This window comes from Callithrix jacchus, chromosome 3, assembly GCF_049354715.1.
Source record: "Callithrix jacchus isolate 240 chromosome 3, calJac240_pri, whole genome shotgun sequence".
Lineage (NCBI taxonomy): Eukaryota > Metazoa > Chordata > Mammalia > Primates > Cebidae > Callithrix > Callithrix jacchus.
In genome coordinates this window covers 113112249-113126274 of record NC_133504.1, presented here as the reverse complement: position 1 = coordinate 113126274, position 14026 = coordinate 113112249, and positions in this window count along the sequence as shown.

The following is a 14026-nucleotide window of genomic DNA, read 5'->3' as shown; positions in this document are numbered from 1 at the left end:
CAAAGAAGAAAGAAAGAGAGAAAGCTTCTTCATGTTGAGAAAGTGGGTCACCCAAAAGGGTTTCCAGGTTTGGGGTGGGATTTGATTGGTTTTATACAGAGGCTTGAGGAGGGGCTGATTGATTTACGTAAAGCTGGAGGATTGGTCTAACCAGGTGCCATTTACATAGCCCGAGGAAGACTGGCCCTCCCATCCTGATCTTGTATTGAGCAAATGCAGCTTCTACCTGGCTGTCACCATGACACCTGCATATGTGGCTTTACCTGGCTGGTGCCATAACACCTGGACACGTGGTGACAAAGACAAGGGAGCAGGAGTCGCCATATTGAATATACCTGGCTTCCAGGTACACCTGCTATCACTTACATATGCAAGCTTTTAGCTTCTAGCTTGCATATCTATGCTTGAAGATTGACTTTTCAGGCTGCTTTCTGTTAGAAAAGAAATAGTTTGGGGGCTGCTTTTTACTAAAGGAAAATTCCACCAAGAACTCTTTATCATCTCTAACAGTCTAAAATAATTTCATAATAATTCCTGTATTAATTTCAGTTTCAAATAAACAGTGAACATTTATTTTTAGTATAAGTACGTTCCAAATACTATATGGGATATACTTATGCTGAACAAATTATGTATGGTTTTACTGAAATTCAATTTCAACTATGCATCCTATATATATATATATATTTTTTTTTAATTTTTTATTGGATTATAGGTTTTGGGGTACATGAGCAGAGCATGCAAGACAGTTGCGTAGGTACACACATGGCAGTGTGCTTTGCTTATCTTCTCCCCTTCACCCACATTTGGCATTTCTCCCCAGGCTATCCCTCCCCACCTCCCCCTCCCACTGGCCCTCCCCTTTTCCCCCCAATAGACCCCAGTGTTTAGTACTCCCCTTTCTGTGTCCATGTGTTCTCATTTTTCATCACCCACCTATGAGTGAGAATATGCGGTGTTTCATTTTCTGTTCTTGTGTCAGTTTGCTGAGGATGATGTTCTCCAGATTCATCCATGTCCCTACAAACGACACGAACTCATCATTTCTGATTGCTGCATAATATTCCATGGTGTATATGTGCCACATTTTTCCAATCCAGTCTATTATCAATGGGCATTTGGGTTGATTCCAGGTCTTTGCTATTGTAAACAGTGCTGCAATGAACATTCGTGTACATGTGTCCTTATAGTAGAACGATTTATAGTCTTTTGGATATATACCCAGTAATGGGATTGCTGGGTCAAATGGAATTTCTATTTCTAAGGCCTTGAGGAATCGCCACACTGTCTTCCACAATGGTTGAACTAATTTACACTCCCACCAACAGTGTAAAAGTGTTCCTTTTTCTCCACATCCTCTCCAGCATCTGTTGTCTCCAGATTTTTTAATGATCGCCATTCTAACTGGCGTGAGATGGTATCTCAATGTGGTTTTGATTTGCATCTCTCTGATGACCAGTGACGATGAGCATTTTTTCATATGATTGTTGGCCTCATATATGTCTTCTTTCGTAAAGTATCTGTTCATATCCTTTGCCCACTTTTGAATGGGCTTGTTTGTTTTTTTCCTGTAAATCTGCTTGAGTTGTTTGTAAATTCTGGATATCAGCCCTTTGTCAGATGGGTAGACTGCAAAAATTTTTTCCCATTCTGTTGGTTGCCGATCCACTCTAGTGACTGTTTCTTTTGCCGTGCAGAAGCTGTGGAGTTTCATTAGGTCCCATTTGTCTATTTTGGCTTTTGTTGCCAATGCTCTTGGTGTTTTGTTCATGAAGTCCTTGCCTACTCCTATGTCCTGGATAGTTTTGCCTAGATTTCCTTCTAGGGTTTTTATGGTGCCAGGTCTTATGTTTAAGTCTTTAATCCATCTGGAGTTAATTTTGGTGTAAGGTGTCAGGAGGGGGTCCAGTTTCTGCTTTCTGCACATGGGTAGCCAGTTTTCCCAAGACCATTTGTTAAACATGGAATCCTTGCCCCATTGCTTGTTTTTGTCAGGTTTATCAAAGATTGTATAGTTGTATATATGTTGTGTTGCCTCCGGTGCCTCTGTTTTGTTCCATTGGTCTATATCTCTGTTTTGGTACCAGTACCATGCTGTTTTGATTACTGTAGCCTTGTAGTATAGTTTGAAATCCGGTAGTGTGATGCCCCCCGCTGTGTTCTTTTTACTTAGAATTGACTTGGCTATGCGGGCTCTCTTTTGGTTCCATATGAAGTTCATGGTGGTTTTTTCCAGTTCTGTGAAGAAAGTCAATGGTAGCTTGATGGGGATAGCGTTGATTCTGTAAATTACTTTGGGCAGTATAGCCATTTTCACGATATTAATTCTTCCTAACCATGAACATGGAATGTTTCTCCATCTGTTTGTGTCCTCTCTGATTTCGTTGAGCAGTGGTTTGTAGTTCTCCTTGAAGAGGTCCCTTACGTTCCTTGTGAGTTGTATTCCAAGGTATTTTATTCTTTTTGTAGCAATTGCGAATGGCAGTTCGCTCTTGATTTGGCTTTCTTTAAGTCTGTTATTGGTGTAGACGAATGCTTGCGATTTTTGCACATTGATTTTATATCCTGAGACTTTGCTGAAGTTGTTTATCAGTTTCAGGAGTTTTTGGGCTGAGGCAATGGGGTCTTCTAGGTATACTATCATGTCGTCTGCAAATAGAGACAATTTGGCTTCCACCTTTCCTATTTGAATACCCTTTATTTCTTTTTCTTGCCTGATTGCTCTGGCTAGAACTTCCAGTACTATATTGAATAGGAGTGGTGAGAGAGGGCATCCTTGTCTAGTACCAGATTTCAAAGGGAATGCTTCCAGTTTTTGCCCATTCAGTATGATATTGGCTGTTGGTTTGTCATAAATAGCTTTTATTACTTTGAGATACGTTCCATCGATACCGAGTTTATTGAGGGTTTTTAGCATAAAGGGCTGTTGAATTTTGTCAAATGCCTTCTCTGCGTCAATTGAGATAATCATGTGGTTTTTGTTTTTGGTTCTGTTTATGTGGTGAATTACGTTGATAGACTTGCGTATGTTGAACCAGCCTTGCATCCCCGGGATGAATCCTACTTGATCATGATGAATAAGTTTTTTGATTTGCTGTTGCAATCGGCTTGCCAATATTTTATTGAAGATTTTTGCATCTATGTTCATCATGGATATTGGCCTGAAGTTTTCTTTTCTCGTTGGGTCTCTGCCGGGTTTTGGTATCAGGATGATGTTGGTCTCATAAAATGATTTGTGAAGGATTCCCTCTTTTTGGATTGTTTGAAATAGTTTTAGAAGGAATGGTACCAGCTCCTCCTTGTGTGTCTGGTAGAATTCGGCTGTGAACCCGTCTGGACCTGGGCTTTTTTTGTGAGGTAGGCTCTTAACTGCTGCCTCAACTTCAGACCTTGTTATTGGTCTATTCATAGTTTCAGCTTCCTCCTGGTTTAGGCTTGGGAGGACACAGGAGTCCAGGAATTTATCCATTTCTTCCAGGTTTACTAGTTTATGTGCATAGAGTTGTTTGTAATATTCTCTGATGATGGTTTGAATTTCTGTGGAATCTGTGGTGATTTCCCCTTTATCATTTTTTATTGCATCTATTTGGTTGTTCTCTCTTTTCTTTTTAATCAATCTGGCTAGTGGTCTGTCTATTTTGTTGATCTTTTCAAAAAACCAGCTCTTGGATTTATTGATTTTTTGAAGGGTTTTTCGTGTCTCAATCTCCTTCAGCTCAGCTCTGATCTTAGTAATTTCTTGTCTTCTGCTGGGTTTTGAGTTTTTTTGATCTTGCTCCTCTAGCTCTTTCAATTTTGACGATAGGGTGTCAATTTTGGATCTCTCCATTCTCCTCATATGGGCACTTATTGCTACATACTTTCCTCTAGAGACTGCTTTAAATGTGTCCCAGAGGTTCTGGCACGTTGTGTCTTCGTTCTCATTGGTTTCGAAGAACTTCTTTATTTCTGCCTTCATTTCGTTGTTTACCCAGTCAACATTCAAGAGCCAGTTGTTCAGTTTCCATGAAGCTGTGCGGTTCTGGGTCGGTTTCTGAATTCTGAGTTCTAACTTGATTGCACTATGGTCTGAGAGGCTGTTTGTTATGATTTCAGTTGTTTTGCATTTGTTGAGCAGTGCTTTACTTCAAATTATGTGGTCAATTTTAGAGTAGGTGTGATGTGGTGCTGAGAAGAATGTATATTCTGTGGATTTGGGGTGGAGAGTTCTGTAAATGTCCACCAGGTTTGCTTGCTCCAGGTCTGAGTTCAAGCCCTGGGTATCCTTGTTGATTTTCTGTCTGGTTGATCTGTCTAGTATTGACAGTGGAGTGTTAAAGTCTCCCACTATTATTGTGTGGGAGTCTAAGTCCTTCTGTAAGTCATTAAGAACTTGCCTTATGTATCTTGGTGCTCCTGTGTTGGGTCCATATATGTTTAGGATCGTTAGCTCTTCTCGTTGTATCGATCCTTTTACCATTATGTAATGGCCTTCTTTGTCTCTTTTGATCTTTGTTGCTTTAAAGTCTATTTTATCAGAGATGAGAATTGCAACTCCTGCTTTTTTTTGCTTTCCATTAGCTTGGTAAATCTTCCTCCATCCCTTTATTTTGAGCCTTTGTGTATCCTTGCATGTGAGATGGGTTTCCTGGATACAGCACACTGATGGGTTTTGGATTTTTATCCAATTTGCCAGTCTGTGTCTTTTGATTGGTGCATTTAGTCCATTTACATTTAGGGTTAATATTGTTATGTGTGAATTTGATACTGCCATTTTGATGCTAAGTGGCTGTTTTGCCTGTTAGTTGTTGTAGATTCTTCATTATGTTGAAGCTCTTTAGCATTCAGTGTGATTTTGGAATGGCTGGTACTGATTGATCCTTTCTGTGTGTAGTGCCTCTTTTAGGAGCTCTTGTAAAGCAGGCCTGGTTGTGACAAAATCTCTGAGTACTTGCTTGTTCGCAAAGGATTTTATTCTTCCTTCACTTCTGAAGCTCAGTTTGGCTGGATATGAAATTCTGGGTTGAAAGTTCTTTTCTTTAAGAATGTTGAATATTGGCCCCCACTCTCTTCTGGCTTATAGTGTTTCTGCCGAGAGATCTGCTGTGAGTCTGATGGGCTTCCCTTTGTGGGTGACCCGACCTTTCTCTCTGGCTGCCCTTAGTATTCTCTCCTTTATTTCAACCCTGTTGAATCTGATGATTATGTGCCTTGGGGTTGCTCTTCTTGCGGAATATCTTTGTGGTGTTCTCTGTATTTCCTGCAATTGAGTGTTGGCTTGTCTTGCTAGGTGGGGGAAATTTTCCTGGATGATGTCCTGAAGAGTATTTTCCAGCTGGGATTCATTCTCTTCGTCCCCTTCTGGTACACCTATCAAACGTAGGTTAGGTCTTTTCACATAGTCCCACATTTCTTGGAGACTTTGTTCATTCCTTTTTGTGCTTTTTTCTCTGATCTTGGTTTCTCGTTTTATTTCATTGAGTTGGTCTTCGACTTCAGATATTCTTTCTTCTGCTTGGTCAATTCGGCTATTGAAACTTGCGTTTGCTTCGCGAAGTTCTCGTATTGTGTTTTTCAGCTCCTTTAATTCATTCATATTCCTCTCTAAGGTATCCATTCTTGTTATCATTTCCTCGAATCTTTTTTCAAATCTTTTTTCAAGGTTCTTAGTTTCTTTGCATTGATTTAATACATGATCTTTTAGCTCACAAAAGTTTCTCATTATCCATCTTCTGAAGTCTAATTCCATCATTTCGTCACAGTCATTCTCCGTCCAGCTTTGTTCCCTTGCTGGTGAGGAGTTTTGGTCCTTTCTAGGAGGCGATGTGTTCTGGTTTCGGGTGTTTTCCTCCTTTTTGCGCTGGTTTCTTCCCATCTTTGTGGATTTGTCCGCTGGTCGTCTGCGTAGTTGCTGACTTTTTGTTTGGGTCTCTGAGTGGACACCCGGAATGTTGATGATGAAGTATTTCTGTTGTTTGGTTTTCCTTCTACCAGTCTAGCCCCTTTGCTGTACGACTGTTGAGGTCCGCTCCAGACCCTGCTTGTCTGGGGTGCACCTCTAGTAGCCGTGGCACAGCGAGGGATGCTACCAGTTTCTTTTTCTGCTCTCTTTGTCCCAGGATGATGCCTGCCTAATGACAGTCTTTTGGATATAGAGGGGTCAGGGAGCTGCTTGAGGAGACAGTTTGTACTTTATAGGGGTTTAATTGCTGAGCTGTGCACTCTGTTGTTCATTCAGGGCTGTTAGGCTGCTATGTTTGATTCTGCTGCAACACAGCTCATTAAACAACCCTTTTTTTTTTCTCAAATGCTCTGTGTTGAGGGGTTTGGGCTTTATTTTTGGATGTCCGATCAGGTGTCCTGCCCAGCTCGAAGGCAGACTAGCCACTGTTTGGCTGCCGAGGCTCCGCCCTGCTGTTGTGTGATTCATGCTGTTCCTGCCGGCTCTGCTGTGGTCTCCGCCACGCCCTGCGGCGGAGTCTCTTCATTGTAGCGTGTTGCCTCAGCAACGGCAGGCTGCGTCAGCAGTGGGCGTGTATCTCAGTAGGGACGGGTTGCCTCGGCAACGGCTGGCTGCGTCAGCAGTGGGCGTGTATCTCAGTTGGGGCGGGTTGCCTCGGCAACGGCTGGCTGCGTCAGCAGTGGGCGTGTATATCAGTTGGGGCAGGTTGCCTCCGTAGTGGTGGACGCCCCTCCCCCACAAAGCGTCTCGGACCGTCTGCCCGGGATAGACTGAAATCTCGGTTTTGTTCGTCCCACTGGGTATCCCAAACGATCTGTCCCTGCAATCCCCTGGGCTGGGCTACTGTGCAAGTCTCCTTCAGTCTCAAGTCCAGCCCTCCCAAGTCTCAGGTTGCCGGTTCAACAAGGCACCCGGACAATCGCGCCCTGTGGGGATTGCTGGGTAGGGCCGGCCGCCGCCGCCCCGGCTGCCGGCTTCGCCAGGCAGACCTACTGCCTGGCGTCCCGTGTCTTTCCACACCTGGGAGTTTCCTCGTTCTGTGGGCAACAAAGATCAGTCTGGAAATGCAGCACTGACTCACCGTTTGTGGATTCAACGCGGGCTCCAATCCTGGGTTGTTCTCACAGCGCCATCTTCATCCTATATTTTTATCTGCTATACCTGGCAAGCCTACATTGTGGTTATAATAAACACATAAACTTACATTTTTACCATGGCTCCCCTAACCATTCGTGGGTGGCATTTATCACCTAAGAAGCAATGAGAAATTTTTAATATTTGTCCTGGCTTTGATCAGAGAGAAAAGAAATTAGGAAGGAGAGAAGAAAATTTTACCTATTAAAATGTGATTAACATTTTTGCCACATTAGAGCAGTCAGCTATTTTCCACTTACAATTAAAATCTGCTCAACTGAGACTAGTGGGCCCTTCAGAAACTCCAAGTATTTTTTTACGGTTGAGGGAAAAAAAGTCGGGGTGGCGGGGGAAGATGGCAGGAGACCATAAAATGGATATGATCTTCTCAGAGACTTAGCCTGCAAAGTGGACACCGGGCAGAGAGAGAAAGAGTTAAGAGATACCTAACAGAGGTTAAGATAGTGGCTTTCAGATCCAGCAATTCCACTACTGTGTGTATATAATAAGGAAATGAAACCAGTCTGTTGAAGAGACAGCTGCAATCCCATGTTTATTACAGTACTATTCACAATAGCCAAAATATGGAATCAGTGGATGAATGAATGGATAAAGGAAATGTGATACATGTACATGATGGAATACTATTTAGTCTTAATACAGAAGGAAATCCTAGCATCTGCAACAACATGGATGAAACGGGGACATTGGGTTAAATGAACTGAACCACACACAAAGACAAATACTGCATGATCTCACTTATACATGAATCTAAAAAAAAACAAGGTCAGGTGCAGTGGCTCACTCCCATAATTCCAGCACTTTGGGAGGTTGAGGCAGGCAGATCACTTGAGGCCAGGAGTTCTAGACTAGCCTGGGCAACACAGCAAAATCCGTTTCTAGAAAAAAAAAAAAAGTAGCCAGGCATGGTGGTACATGTCTGCAATCCCAGCTATTCGGGAAATTGAGGCACAAGAATGGCTTGAACCTGGGAGGCAGAGGTTACAGTAAGTCAGGACCATGCCACTGCACTCAAGCCTTGGCAATGGAGCAAGACTCTGTCTCAAAATCAACCAAAACAATTAACTCATAAAAGCAGAGAGTAGAATGATGGTTACCAGGGGCTGGGGTCATAGGGATCAGTGGTTGGGCAGATGCTGATCAAAAGACAGAAAATTTACTTTAGATATGAGGAATAAGTTAAGGAGATCTACTGTAGGAAACAAAAAGACTGGATGTTTTTTAACTGCTAAAATGGATAGACAGCCTTTTCCCCCTCTTAAAAAGTTTTTGTATAAATTCTGAAACAAACTGACAGAATTCTAATTACAACTCCATTATTTCACAACTGTGTGGTCTTGGGTAAGTCATGTAACACTTCCTTATACCTTGGTTTGGGGATAGTAGATCTGAAAATTGTGTGAGAATTCAGTAAGTATATAAAAGGCACTTAACAGAGCCTGAGACACAATAAGGATTATATAACTGTCGATTATTGTATCTAAACTCTGGCTTCTCAAATGAATCCTGTAAAGTACTTACAGGCCTTGATTCTACGGTCCATCTAATCTTGATATGATTACTTGCTATGTGACTCTAGACAATTTATGCAGCCTACATAAATTATGTCCATCAGTGAGAACAGGTGAAATAATGGATTTCGATCATATGGGTTTTGAGAATTTTAACTTTCTTTGACCTCTGTAATGGTATAACATTTAGAACCTCTTCATACCTCTCCATCCTTTTATTTTTTTGTGTGTGCTTATTACCATTCCTTGATTCCTGCCCTTCTCCTTGCACCACTCAGTCAGCTCTTTGCACCCTCATTTTTGAAGAATGCTTTCCAGCTGCTGCTTCAGCCCCCACCTCTATGCTGGCAATTCCTAAGTCTTTTATCTGCAATCTTTGTTCCTCCACTTACACCACAATCTCACACAACTCCCATGACCTCAATGTGTTTACTTCAATGTTACATTATCCTCTCCAAACTTCCATGTCCAAAAAAAATTCTCAGCTCCCACAGCTGCTAATTCCTTTGGGGTTTGGGAGGAATGAGCAACTCTTTTAAATTTTCCTGCAGTTGGCAAACACAGTCATTCTCTAGTAGTCTCTAGCAGTCCCTGAAATCAAAGCCTTGGGGTCATCTTTGCCACATCTATTTATATCATCCTTCGTATCCCATCAATCACCAAAATACTAGACCACCTACCAAACACTAGGAAAAGAGAAGTAAAAACAAAAAAAAAACTTGAAAACAAAAACAAACAAACATCTTTTCAAAGATACTTCTGAAAAGAAAACACAATTTATATTATTTAAAATTATTCCCCTTTTCCCATAAAAACACCCCATCTGCCCTTCTCAGGAGGGTGGTTATTGGTTGGTAATTGAGGTATCTCTGCTTGCTGAGAATAGGCAAGTTCAGGATAAAGGCTTTTGTATATTTGAAATAGTAAGAGTATGAAGCACAATTGAGACAGCTGGGATGAGCTAAATTGTACTGCATACAAAGGAAGAGAAATGGGGGTCAAGCAGGTGGAGGATGGGAAGCCTTCCCTGGCTGCAAGGGAAGGCTGAGGAGAGCATGGCAGCAACAGGTAGCTGAAGACATACTGTGGGAGAAAACAACAGTACTTCCCACATACTCCTCCAGTAAGAATGGGACCTGGCTGAACCCTGGCTGTACCATTGAGCATCTGCAAGACAGCAAGCAAATCCCTCAACTTAATGCCTCAGCTTCCTTGTTTGTAAAATGGGGGAAATAATAGTGTCTACTTCAAAGAGTTCTTCTGATGATTACAGGAGCACAAGTAAAGAACCTGGCATGGTGCCTGGCCTATAATAAATTCATATATTAATACTAAATCATCTATCATTTAAAAGTATTTGTGGAGTAAATTTGTCTGTAGGAGATGTGACAAAGTGCTGAAGTATAGGCTTTTGTTCTGGTTCATAGCGGACTTTTTTTTTTAATGGAGGTTTCATTTGGGTAAGAATGATGTCAAGTTACACATATTTTAAAAAAAAGAAGAGAATGACTCAGCAAATTTCACTCCTGGGAATATATGCAAGAAAAATGAGTACAAGTCCACCAGAAGACATAGCTATCAATGCTTACAGTAGCTTTATTAATAATATCCCCAAACTGGAAACAATGCCAATGTTCACTTACACCAGGATGAATAAGTAAACTTTGGTTTATTTATACAATGGAATACTATACATCATTGAAAAGTAAAAAATGTGTACATCACATGGATGAAGCTCATAGATAAGATGATTAAAAGAAATCAGATGTAAGTGAGCACATACTTTATAATTCTGTTTATATAAAGTTCAAGAAGTAAAGAAATCTTTGGTGAAAGAACGTAGTATAGCGTCTACCTCTGCAGAGAGAGGGGAACCAGTATAGACTGGCAAAAGCACTGAGGGAGTTTTCCTTGGCAATGGAAATATTTTAGACCTTGATCTAAGATGCTGGTTTCATGGGTGTATGCAAATGTAAAAATTCAAGTTTTGCCCTTAAGATATGTGACCTTTACTATATGTATATAATGCCACAGTTGAAATTAAAAAGGGGGAGGCTCAGAATCCACATATCCCTTGGAAGTTTTCTACAAGTATGTGAGCACATTATTCTTTGTAGGGCCCATTGCGGCTGCTGTGGATACTGAGGTGTCTCCTGCCTCTCCTAAGCCCATGTGAGGAGCCCAGAGATTTCACAGCCAGACCCTACTTTCTAGATATGAAGACCTAGTTTCATAATCTATACTTCTTAACAATCACATGCTCACAGGCAGACTCATGGTTAAGACCACACAAACTTCCCACCTCTATAGTCTTTTCCGTCTCTCTAAGAGACATCCCATCCTTCCAGTTTTCATACCACAAACTCCTGTCACATACTGCCTTCAAGCCAAAAGAAAATTCTGTTGGCTGTACCTTCAAACCAAAAAGAATTAGACGCTTTCTCATTACCTCTTCAATTAACAAGCTGGCACAAGCCACCATCATCTTAGAAGCCTCCCAACTGGTTTTCTGATTCTATCTTTACTCCTACAGTCCATGCTCAGCATGGCACCAGGACAATCCTTTTACAACTTAGGTGATCATGCCATCCCTCTTCTTAAAATCTTCCGATGGGACAGATGCAGTGGCTCACACCTGCAATCCCAGCACTTTGGGAGGCCAAGGTGGATCACTTGAGGCCAGGAGTTTGAGACCAGGCTGGGCAACATAGTGAGACCATTTCTCTACAAAAAATAAACCAAAACCTTCTGATGGCTTCCTATCTCTGGGTGCTTATCTCATTCAGAGTATAAGTCCTTAATCAGTTCTACAGGGGCTTACTTGATCCAGCGACACACACTCCAACTCAGGCTGGCCCCCGATCATCTTCTTTTCACTCATTCGGCTCTGGCTACACTGACCTCCTTGTTGATTTCAGAATATGTTTAGTAAACTCATGCCTCAGAGCCTTTGAACTTGTTCTCTCTCCCTTGATTGTTCTTTACATGGATATTTGCATGATTCACTGCTTCACTTCCTTCAGTCTGGGGCTCAAATTGCACCTGACAAGTGAAGTCTCCTCTAACTGCTCTAAATAAAACAGAATATCCCTGAACTCCCCCGTTTCACCCATCCACACCATCATAATCCCCTACCCTCCCATCTAGCAGTTTTATATTTCTCCATAGAACTTACCATCTAACATTCTATATTTCATTTGTTTATTGTCTGTCTTTCCTCTCCCCACCTTTCCAAGAATATAATCTCCAAGAGGTAAGTGATTTTGTCTGTCAGATTAACTGTCATAGATCAACACCTAGAATAGTATGTGGCACAGAACAGAAATTCAATGAACAGTTGTGAAGTGAATAAATATCCCAGCTTCCATGTTACAACACCTGGTTATTCAAATATGATGCATTTTAACAATATACATAAAATAGTTCCTAAAATGTGAAAGTGATGAAACTATTAAAAATCATTAATAAAAATTAATAATAATAATTATATGTGAGTTGCAAAAATAAATCTTGAAATACTATCTTTACATCTCTGAAAAAGTGTTCGGAAAGTTGGGAATTCACAAGTAACCCCACATTTCTAGCTATGTTTTATAAAACACCCAATGCAGCCATCTGGTAGGAAACGATCTATTAGCTTATTGCCCAGATTCAAATGGCTTTTTTTAAACTGATCAAAGTGCTTCATAGAATGCGGAAAACATCCTGATCCTTCTGACATAAGACAGGATATGACTGAGGCCCTTACATTTTGGTTTATTATGAATAAACTATCTTACTGTCTTATTATGACCCCTTCTTCTATAACTACTGTCTTATGCTAATGGCTTCCAAGTAAATATCTCCAGCTCTTAAAATAGCAAGTCCGGCTTTTTGATGCCACCTGCCCCAGATGTGTCACAGGCTCCTTGAAGTATCCATGTGTGAGCGTGGACTTAGAGCTAGCCAGTGGGCAGAGCAGAGAGCGCAGGGTTTGTGCTGCAGATGTCACTTCCCTACTGATTCTTGTTTGAACTTCGACAAGTGACTCTCTCATTGTCCTCATCCTAATGATCAGTAGATTAACTTCACGTGTTTGTGGGTTAAGCATATCATATGTAAAATGACCAATAGTGCCTAATACTTACTAGGCACCTCATTTTTTTTTCTTCCATCTTCCTTCAATCCTATTTCTCCTCTGTAGTCCCAGTCTCCAGGAGTGACACCACCAGCCACCTGGCCACCCAAGTCAAAAAAGTGCCTGTGGTTCTTAATTCCTCACCCTCCCTTTCCCACGTACAGCCCCTCAGCAATATGTGTTGACTCCACTTCTTGTAGCCTCTTAAATATTCTGTTTTGTAATGAGAAGTAATTGTAGTTGCATGTGGTCATAAGGATAAGGCCATGATCTGATAGGATTAGTGTCCTTATAAGAAAAGGCACTGAAGAGCTCTCCTTTTCTCTCCACCATGTGAGGACATAGCAAGAAGGCAACCATCTGCAAGCCAGGGAGAGGGCCCTCACCAGAAACCAGCCATGCTGGCACTGTGATCTTGACTTTCAGCCTTCAGAACTGTGAGAAAATAAGTTTCTATTGTTTATGCCATCAGTCTACAGTATTTGGGGGGAGGCAGCCCAAGCTAATTAACACAGATTTTGGTACACAGAATGGAGTATGCTGCAAAAAATACTTTAAAATATGGAAGAGGCTTTAAAACTGAGTACCAGGTAGAGGTCAGGAGAGTTTTGAGGTGTATGCTAGAAAAAATCCTAGACAGTCATGAAGGGACTGTTGGCAGAAATACAGGTGTTCAAGGCCATTCTGAGATCTCAGATGAAAATGAGGAACATAAATTAGTGGAGACTGAAGGAAAGGTAATTCTTGTCATAAACTGATAAAGAACTTGTCTGAGTTGTGTTCTAGTGTTTTGTGAAAGGCAGAACTTGCAAGTGATGAAACTGGATATTTAGCTATGCAGATTTCTAAGCCAGATGCTATAATAGTATCTTGGTTCCTCTTGCTTAGTAAAATGCAAGAAGTGAGAAATGAATTGAAGAAGAAATTGCTATGCAAAAAGGAACCAGAGCTTAAAGATTTGGAAAATTTTCAGCCTGCCCATATTGCAAAATATGTGAAGGCACACTTGGAAAAGGACACCAAGAGCGTGGCTAGACTATCACTTGATAAGAAAGGTTATGTAATTATATTAGCAGAAACAATGCCAGTTTGAACTGAAGGCGATGGAGACAGAACAAAATGAAGGAAGGCTGTCGAACTTAGGTTCTATAGGACAGTTGTAATAGAGCGATTTGACTGCAAACAGGTGCTATTCTCCAAGAAAAGGGAAGAATGATTTCAAAAGTGATTGATCAGGGCTGCGTCCTTGGTTTCAAAGTGTGTGGTCACATCTACTGACCACTATTCCTCCACATCAGCAGG